This window comes from Dermacentor albipictus, unplaced genomic scaffold (assembly GCF_038994185.2).
Source record: "Dermacentor albipictus isolate Rhodes 1998 colony unplaced genomic scaffold, USDA_Dalb.pri_finalv2 scaffold_91, whole genome shotgun sequence".
Taxonomy (NCBI): Eukaryota; Metazoa; Arthropoda; class Arachnida; order Ixodida; family Ixodidae; genus Dermacentor; species Dermacentor albipictus.
In genome coordinates, this window is record NW_027225645.1 from 75,001 (window position 1) to 85,000 (window position 10,000).

The following is a 10,000-nucleotide window of genomic DNA, read 5'->3' on the forward strand; positions in this document are numbered from 1 at the left end:
GTCTCCCTGTGTGTGGTTTCGAAGAGCGCCTTTCGGCGTGCGCTACTCCTGTTTCGCTCTTTCGTTCGGCGGTCACGCGTTTCCGCATGACCGCTGCTGATCCAACAGCCTACTCGAGACGAAAGACAAGAGCTTGGCGCGCGCGTACTCGCGCAGCTCTCCAAAGCCACTCGGCCAGTGCCAGGGACGGCTCTCTGCGCCGGAGCCACAACAAGTCTACTTGAGGCGGAAGACGAAGCCAGCAAGGGCCTGGCCGCAAGTGCGTTCGAATACGGGATTACAGTCCCTCGTCTGTCCGTACTTCCTCTTTCGACGTGCGGCGCCTTCCCAAAGCGCACAAGTCCGCAAACCGCAGAACGCTTCCGACGTAGCAAAGCCGCGTTTCCTTCGGTACTTCGCAGCAACGCCGCCTTTCCCTCGGCGGCGGGCAAATAGCCTGCAGACGTCGTCGCATTGAACCGCGAACTCGACACCTCGCGCGTCACGAGCGGGAGCCGACCGGCAGCCTCCGGCCCTTTCGGGCGCGGTGGAATTTGCCGCGGAGGACGGGAGAGTGCTTTAGGCCACGGTTCCTTCCGTACTTGGCAGCCGCACCCTCAATACCGCCGGTTCCATGACCGACCGAGCGCCGCACCGTTCCTTTAGTACTTGGGCAGCAACAAAGTCGGGTCGTTACTCCACACTCGCCGCAGGAAGCGACCGGCAGCCGCCAGCCTTTTCAGACTCGGCAGCGTTTGCCGCGGAGGACGGGAGAGCGCTCGCACCACGGTTCCGTGTGTACTAAGCGGCAGCGGCATTAGCTCTCGACCGTCAGTTCCTTGACCGACCGCACGCTTCGCCGTTCCCCTCGTACTGGGCAAGAGCAGCAGGTCGGGTCGTCTTACTCCCATTCCGCGCAAGAGTGCCGAGGCGGACTTCAGAAAGCCCACCCAACAGTGTGCGTTACGCCGTTTCTACCCGCGGGCGCGGCCAAGCCAACCGTCCAAGGTTGCAGCCGGCGTCCACTGGGCGCAACAAATTTGGCACGGGGCGCCCTTCGAAATTCGGGCAATCCCCGGCATGTTCGGGTATAGCCGTCCCCGCGTCCAAGCGGGGCCAGCGGCGGAAAGCGTCGGGCGCAGCGAGCTGCTTCACCCACACGGGGTAGAAACAATGGCGCTCGTCACCCTCGAACAATCCGGTAATGATCCTTCCGCAGGTTCACCTACGGAAACCTTGTTACGACTTTTACTTCCTCTAAATGATCAAGTTTGGTCATCTTTCCAACAGACCGGCGCAACCGAAAGGCCGCGCCGGACATCGGTCCGAAGACCTCACTAAATCATTCAATCGGTAGTAGCGACGGGCGGTGTGTACAAAGGGCAGGGACGTAATCAACGCGAGCTTATGACTCGCGCTTACTGGGAATTCCTCGTTCAAGGGGAACAATTGCAAGCCCCTATCCCAATCACGAAAGAAGTTCCACGGGTTACCCAGTCTTTTCAGACAGGGATAAAGACACGCTGCTTCCTTCAGTGTAGCGCGCGTGCGGCCCCGGACATCTAAGGGCATCACAGACCTGTTATTGCTCTGTTTCGTGCGGCTAGGAGCCGCTTGTCCCTCTAAGAAGGTTGTAAGGTGCTGGGAACCCCGCACCTATTTAATAGGCTAGAGTCTCGTTCGTTATCGGAATTAACCAGACAAATCGCTCCACCAACTAAGAACGGCCATGCACCACCATCCACCGAATCAAGAAAGAGCTCTCAATCTGTCAATCCTCCCAGTGTCCGGGCCGGGTAAGTTTTCCCGTGTTGAGTCAAATTAAGCCGCAGGCTCCACTCCTGGTGGTGCCCTTCCGTCAATTCCTTTAAGTTTCAGCTTTGCAACTATACTTCCCCCGGAACCCAAACACTTTGGTTTCCCGGAAGCTGCCCGCCGAGTCATTTGAGTAACTCAGGCGGATCGCTGGTTGGCATCGTTTATGGTCAGAACTAGGGCGGTATCTGATCGCCTTCGAACCTCTGACTTTCGTTCTTGATCAAAGAAAACATTCTTGGCAAATGCTTTCGCAGTAGTTCGTCTTGCGACGGTCCAAGAATTTCACCTCTAGCGCCGCAATACGAATGCCCCCGTCTGTCCCTCTTAATCATTACCTCGTATTCCAAAAACCAACAGAACAGAAACGAGGTCTTGTTCTATTATTCCATGCAAGTTTATTCAGGCGACTCGCCTGCGTTGAGCACTCTAATTTTTTCAAAGTAAAAGCACCGGCCTTCTCGAGGCACACAATGAAGTGCACCAAGAAAGGACCGGCATGATGTTCAGTCCGAGCCGTCGCATCGGGTAGATGCACTACTCGTCTGGAACTGAGATCCAACTACGAGCTTTTTAACCGCAGCAGCTTTAGTATACGCTATTGGAGCTGGAATTACCGCGGCTGCTGGCACCAGACTTGCCCTCCAATTGATCCTCGTTAAAGGATTTAGAGTGTACTCATTTCAATTACGGGGCCTCAAAAGAGTCCCGTATTGTTATTTTTCGTCACTACCTCCCCGTGCCGGGAGTGGGTAATTTGCGCGCCTGCTGCCTTCCTTGGATGTGGTAGCCGTTTCTCAGGCTCCCTCTCCGGAATCGAACCCTGATTCTCCGTTACCCGTAACAACCATGGTAAGCAAGTAACCTACCATCGAAAGTTGATAAGGCAGACACTTGAAAGAAACGTCGCCGGCTCGTGGCCATGCGATCAGCACAAAGTTATCCAGTCACCACACAATACGGGCCGAAACCCGATCGATCTTGGTCTAATAAAAGCACCCGTCGCCCAAAGGGCTTCAGGCTCACTGCATGTATTAGCTCTAGAATTGCCACAGTTATCCAAGTAGGAAGAAACGATCTAAGGAACCATAACTGATTTAATGAGCCATTCGCGGTTTCGCCTTATTTCGGCATGTACTTAGACATGCATGGCTTAATCTTTGAGACAAGCATATGATTACTGGCAGGATCAACCAGGTAATCGTTCAACTGCGCGTCCCGCCTGTCAAGCAGGCCGGACGCCGTTTTTGCGATGCCGAGGCCACCTTCAGGCGCCCCAGCACGCTTCGTTCTTGCAAAGAGTAGCACTTTGCACAGTCCGAGACGACGGCGTTCGAGCTCGCTACGGCGCCCTCCCCGAAGGGCCGGGTATCGCCACGCGGCAAGAAGCACGCAACATTCTCGATAGACTGGTTGTGTCGACTCGATCACGGCTTGCGGTTTCTCTTGAGCCCGCAGCACAGGTGGACCGACCGACACTTGCAACGTAGCCGAGACGGCAAAGCCGCCAGGCGACGGGTCACGCCCGCGCCTTCGGCGCTTTCGCATTTGACTCGTCCGAGGACGATGCGGAACACAACTCGATATCGTGGAGAAAGCGTCGTCCGACAACCAGCCCCTAACGCATCAAGCGGATGAGGCTGCAGACGTCAGCTGTGGGATCCACGGGAGCGATACCGGGGACACGCTTGACGGGCACGAAGCCCGCCGCATATCAAACACCCAGGTCGCTTTTGGGGGCGACTGCTCTCTGGGACCCCCATATAATAGCAGCGATAAGTTCCCAAATCTCCATGGGGCCGTACTCGTGCCACTTTCGACGAGCGTTTGGCGAAAATCGTGCCGCCTCGCAGCGCCGCGAGCGAGATGGAAAGCTTACGTCGGCAGCGCAATGCCGAAGTCGTGAAAGCGCAGCGCGTCGACCGAATGCGCGAACGGCAATCTCTCGCCTATGGACAGCGCGGTTTCCAGAACAATCGCCTTTCTGTGCCCCTACGGGGCCGCACGCTAGCGCGGCCCTTTCGCCGTTTCCGAGCACGAGTGCGACCGGCGCGGGCGGCGTGCTCGACACCCCGGCTGACGCCGTTTCGGACTTTGTCTCTTCGCGCGCTCGCGCCAACGCCGCGGCAAAACGACGACCTCTGCGCGGTTCTTTCCCGGTTCCCGGCGTGCTATAGTGCAGCCAGCCGGACGGTGGCGACGACTCAGTCGCGGCCGTGCGGTGGCTTGTACGCCAAAGTTGCGTGACGGGCGTCGAGCTCCCGCCGCGGCCCGGCTCAGGTGGTTTCGGACTTCTGTCTCTTCCGAGCGCTCGCGTCGTCGTGGGCACGATTCTCGAGTGCGGAGCGGTGCGCGGACACCACCACGAACACGCGCAAGCCGAAAACGGCACTACGGTACAACGTCGGCCAGGGCGGTACGGCCCCCTTATATGAGCAGCGATAAGTGACCAGATCTCCACGGGGCCGTACTCGTGCGACAAGGCGGCGTACTGCGCCGAGCCGAGCGCCAATATTTGGCCTTGGCACGGCCGATTTGAGCTCTCGCGATCGCCGCGGTACCGCCGCTCACCGATTCAAGGCACGCTAGCGCGGCCCCTTCGCCATTTTTCGAGTAAGAGTGCGAAAAGCGCGCGCGGCGTGCTCGTCGCCCCGGCTGACGTAGTCTCGGACTTAGTCTCGCTCACGCCGCCCCGGCTGACGTCGTCTCGGACTTAGTCGCGCTCACACCGCCCCGGCTCACGTGGTTTCGGACTTCCGTCTCTTCCGAGCGCTCGCGTCGTCGTGGGCACGATTCTCGAGTGCGGAGCGGTGCGCGGACACCACCACGAACACGCGCAAGCCGAAAATGGCACTACGGTACAACGTCGGCCAGGGCGGTACGGCCCCCTTATATGAGCAGCGATAAGTGACCAGATCTCCACGGGGCCGTACTCGTGCGACAAGGCGGCGTACTGCGCCGAGCCGAGCGCCAATATTTGGCCTTGGCACGGCCGATTTGAGCTCTCGCGATCGCCGCGGTACCGCCGCTCACCGATTCAAGGCACGCTAGCGCGGCCCCTTCGCCATTTTTCGAGTAAGAGTGCGAAAAGCGCGCGCGGCGTGCTCGTCGCCCCGGCTGACGTAGTCTCGGACTTAGTCTCGCTCACGCCGCCCCGGCTGACGTCGTCTCGGACTTAGTCGCGCTCACACCGCCCCGGCTCACGTGGTTTCGGACTTTCGTCTCTTCCGAGCGCTCGCGTCGTCGTGGGCACGATTCTCGAGTGCGGAGCGGTGCGCGGACACCACCACGAACACGCGCAAGCCGAAAACGGCACTACGGTACAACGTCGGCCAGGGCGGTACGGCCCCTTATAAGAGCAGCGATAAGTGACCAGACCTCCACGGGGCCGTACTCGTGCGACAAGGCGGCGTACTGCGCCGAGCCGAGCGCCAATATTTGGCTTTGGCACGGCCGATTTGAGCTCTCGCGATCGCCGCGGTACCGCCGCTCACCGATTCAAGGCACGCTAGCGCGGCCCCTTCGCCATTTTTCGAGTAAGAGTGGGAAAAGCGCGCGCGGCGTGCTCGACGCCCCGGCTGACGTCGTCTCGGACTTGGTCGACGCCCCGGCTGACGTAGTCTCGGACTTAGTCTCGCTCACGCCGCCCCGGCTGACGTCGTCTCGGACTTAGTCGCGCTCACACCGCCCCGGCTCACGTGGTTTCGGACTTGCGTCTCTTCCGAGCGCTCGCGTCGTCGTGGGCACGATTCTCGAGTGCGGAGCGGTGCGCGGACACCACCACGAACACGCGCAAGCCGAAAACGGCACTACGGTACAACGTCGGCCAGGGCGGTACGGCCCCTTATAAGAGCAGCGATAAGTGACCAGACCTCCACGGGGCCGTACTCGTGCGACAAGGCGGCGTACTGCGCCGAGCCGAGCGCCAATATTTGGCCTTGGCACGGCCGATTTGAGCTCTCGCGATCGCCGCGGTACCGCCGCTCACCGATTCAAGGCACGCTAGCGCGGCCCCTTCGCCATTTTTCGAGTAAGAGTGGGAAAAGCGACCGCGGCGTGCTCGACGCCCCGGCTGACGTCGTCTCGGACTTAGTCGACGCCCCGGCTGACGTAGTCTCGGACTTGGTCTCGCTCACGCCGCCCCGGCTGACGTAGTCTCGGACTTGGTCTCGCTCACGCCGCCCCGGCTGACGTCGTCTCGGACTTAGTCGCGCTCACACCGCCCCGGCTCACGTGGCTTCGGACTTGGTCTCTTCGAGCGCTCGCAGCCAGGTCGGGGCCGACGCCGACGTCTGCGTGGGGCTTCAACGATTCCCGGCGCGACGCAATGCAACTGCGCGCAGGATGCCAGCGACTCCGCCGTGGCCGTGCGGCGGTGTACACGCAGAAGTTTCGTGAAGGGGTATCGAGCTCCCGCCGCCCCGGCGGACGTGGTTTCGGACTTTAGCGCTCGCAGCGATCTCGCGGCGATCGCTGACGTCTGCGCGGTTTCAGGTGTGCTACGATGCAGCAGTCTGCCGCACGACAATTTACGGAAGCGAGTGCATTCCGCCCCGGCGGACGCGGCAGCGGACTTTGTGCCTGCGGGAGTGCTCTTGTTGCTGTAAAATTTGAACGGGTGCAGCTGCGCGAAGCAAGTGTACACATTTTCTCTCTCTCTCTCTCTCTCTGCCTCTGAGGCGACTGTAATTTTAATTTAAATGCAATTGGAGGCGGGAGCAACCTGATGAGAGTAGGCGGACTTCGGCACACCTTGTAGTTTAGAAATTGTTTTCAAGCTTTGAGGACATACACAATCGCGCCATCTGCTTTCCCCGTCTCTTTGGCACTTCATAGTGTGTGCAGCATGCTCTGCATTCCAAAGAAACGCGCCTGTTTCTCCCCCTCTCTCACGTTCTTCTTGTCTTTCTTGCTGCTCTTGTGAGAAGTTGCTATGCTCTTTACTCGCTGTAAAATAGAATGCTTGCGCGAGCCAACAACTTGCGTGTCTTTCTTTTTTTTTGTTGTTGTTGTTTTTTTCTCTCTTCCCAAGACGTTTCTGCCATTATTCACTAGCTCTCGTTCTTAGTATGCAACGGAGCGTTAGCTCGCGCCATCTACCTTTCTTTCTGTATGGCGAAGGCCGTAGGTTTTCCTAGTTCCGCACACAGATGGCGCGGATGCGTTTTCGCGCCAGTTTCGAACGACCTCGCTGTACACATGTTTCTCATTTAAAAGTTTCAAAGGGGCTTGCGAAAGGGCGTGGTCCTTTTTTCTTGCGCAAGGCTGAGCTTTCCAGCTGTGCTTAAGCTATGCTAGCATGTGTGCGTATGTGTGTGTGTGTGTGTGTGTGTGTGTGTGTGTGCGTGCGCGCGCGCGCGTGCGTGCGCGTGCATATGTGTGCGTGTGTGTGTATACACGCACACGGTAAAGATGATGGGGTAGCGCTATTTCTTTCTTTCTTTCTTTCTTTTTTAACAACACCTGTGCTCCACATGGCGATCTTCCTGCCCTCTATGTTTCCGGTTGGAAGGAGTGCGCAGCCTTTTCTATATTTATTTTTTTTTTTCATTCTCTTTCATTCGTACATGAGGCGCGCTACCTAATTCTAGCGGTCGAATCGACACGTTGCAATCCGTCCCGGCCTGTGCCGTATGAAAACTTTCAGTGGGCCTTGCGGTAAATAAAAGGAAATGAGGGAAATGCGCGTAGTGTATTACACTTGCGCACGGGCTTGAAACGAAGGCCTCAAAGAAAGCCGCCTTGAGCGGTCGCATTCAGACGGAAGTAAGCATTCCCCTTGCGCGTGTTTTCCGCTCGCCTGTTCCGTTTTCTACGAGGTTGCCTTCGTTGGTTTTGCCTTGCGAACAAGCTTGCGCTCGGGTCTCGTTTCTACGCGACGGCGTTTCGTTAACAGTGAAAGACTGAGGCGTCGCGAGTTGATTCGCGAGATAGAGAGCATAGAGTCTCTAGACGGGCTGGGTTTTATAAGATTGCCCACGCTGTTGCTGAGGTTACCAATGTCGCCAGGGCACCCACAAGGCAGTGGTACAATGGAGTGAAGTGAAAGACATCGCTTCTCGGCCTTTTGGCTAAGATCAAAGTGTAGTATCTGTTCTTATCAGCTTAATATCTGATACGGGTTCTATATGGACCCACGATATTAAACCTATTTTTGGAAGTTGGCGGAGTGCTTGAAGCCTGCTTCACCTCCGCCGCAGGTCGGCCCGGTATTGCACTACCTCCGGGATCGGCCCCCGCTCACTTAGGTGAGACTTCATTCAATCAAAATGAAGAACACAAGCTCGAAGCGAGCACTCACGTGACACGCACCATTCCCATACTATACGCAACGATGCCGGTGTTTCTGAACGATTGTCTGCTGTAATGAGCCACTTGGGGGGGGGGGGAAGGGTGATTAGCCGTGGGTTTTGCAATCAATGTAAGTCCCACTCAAAGCCAACACTGCATTTTGGAGTTCACTATCGCTTTGATCCGTAAACGACAGCAAGCTCGCCCTGCGAAAATCCGCTGCCCTAGTGGAAGAAAGGTTCCCTATGAAACAAAAATGGAGTGCCCGATTTCCGGCAACATTTTCGCTGCAGTGGGACCGAGCGCCTCGAAAACAAACTTGTCGTATGGCCAAGTGTGGCGAAATATATTCAAGGGTTCAGAGGTGCCTCAGCTTTCCAACCTGTATGTTATGAATACCTGTTGCTACCTTTTCGTCATCATCATCCTGCTGGCTACGACCACTGCAGGGCAAAGACCTCTCCCATTATTCTCCAAGCACCCCGGTCACGTGTAAGCCCGGTCACGGTCGCCGTCTAGTGCCTGCGCCCTTCCTAATCTAATCTGCCCTCCTAAATTTCCGCCACCCCGTGCTACGCTTCCCTTCTCTTGGAATTCAGTCGGTAACCCTTAATTGATGATCTTCCCCCCACATTGCATGCCCTGCGCACGCCCATTTCTTTTTCTTGGTTTAAACTAAGGTGTCATTAGCTCGCGTTTGTTCGCTCACCCCCCGAATCTGCTCTATTCTTATCCCCCGTAGCGCTACACCCATCATTCTTCTTTCCAAAGCTCGTCGCGTCGCCCTCAGTTACCCTTCGGTAATCCTTAAGGTCCTTCGTTGCGGCACTCGCGGCATCTTTCTCATTTAAATAAGGCTATTTCGTTCAGTTTTGGGGGAAAACTCAATGAGCTAGGCGCGATTGTGTCCCCGGCGCCGCTCTCAACAAGATGGCGGCGCCCAGGCTTTTTGCCTGGTGGTTCGGCTTGACGCAGAACACGCCTGCAGGGCAGTGAAGCCGCATTGAAGGGGCAACGAGCGGCGCAGTGAAGCGCATGCTCGGGCGAAAAACGCGAACATCAGCCAAAAATACAACCAAATGGCCAAATACGAATTTCCGTTATGGGAAATTGGAGTTCAGTTGGCGCGTTGAGCTCGCCTAAGGTAAAGAACATAAATGCGAGTGCCACATCAGCCAAGTCAATGCTGAGGATCGCGTATCATTTCTTATTTATTTTTCCCCTTGCCTCCTGGCCTGCGTGGCCCTAGCGCGCATGCCCACGAAAGTAATGCAATAAGGAAAACGCGAAATCATGCGGTGACGGCTGTATCATATCCATTGTGCGTGCTTTGTTCTTTTTGGACTACAGTGGTGTGCGTTATGAGAAAGTTTCAGTGACCAGCGAACCTATATTTAGAACCACATTTACGGTTACTGCTAACAAGCTGCGGGTAGGTGTTTTTTTTTTCTTTCTTTCTTTTTTTCGCTACCAACGATGGGTTATCGCAACCGCGATCGGTTGTGCTAGACGCGTTCTTGCCAAACGTTGGCTCTATACGCGACCCGTGACGCGTGGTCGGCACATTCAAGCAGTCCATTGCAAACCGTTCCAAGAAGAAGGATGCTAGCTCCACGTTCCGCCGGGAGCGCTAGTTCGAAGATTGTACTTTTAGACCCTCGAGGAAGCACCGCCATCCCACGTTTTCTATAACGCGCTAAGACTCAGAGCGACAGCGACCACTTGTCTTTGTCAATATCTCGGACACACTTTTTTTTTTCTTTAATCCAGATCGTCAGACGAGCCCGCGTTCACGCGCACTCGCTCTCTCCGATAAGCAGGGTAGCTCGGTTGGGGTGTTGTAGGGCCTCGCGCATGCGCTGCTGAGTTCGTCGCTTCGCCGGCCGGTCGACGCTGGCGCGGTACTGGTAATCAA

At 56.6% G+C, this 10,000-nt stretch overlaps 2 non-coding genes across 2 annotated transcripts; one reads left to right on the top strand and one right to left on the bottom strand.

Moving 5' to 3' along the window:
• Window positions 1–1,181: 1,181 nt before the first annotated feature.
• LOC139053345 (small subunit ribosomal RNA) lies at window positions 1,182–2,994 on the bottom strand. The gene has a single exon (XR_011510426.1). It is a non-coding gene; the product is annotated as a small subunit ribosomal RNA (ribosomal RNA).
• A 4,851-nt stretch (window positions 2,995–7,845) lies between these two features.
• Window positions 7,846–8,037, top strand: LOC139053330 (U2 spliceosomal RNA). Its single transcript, XR_011510411.1, has one exon. It is a non-coding gene; the product is annotated as a U2 spliceosomal RNA (small nuclear RNA).
• Window positions 8,038–10,000: the final 1,963 nt, after the last annotated feature.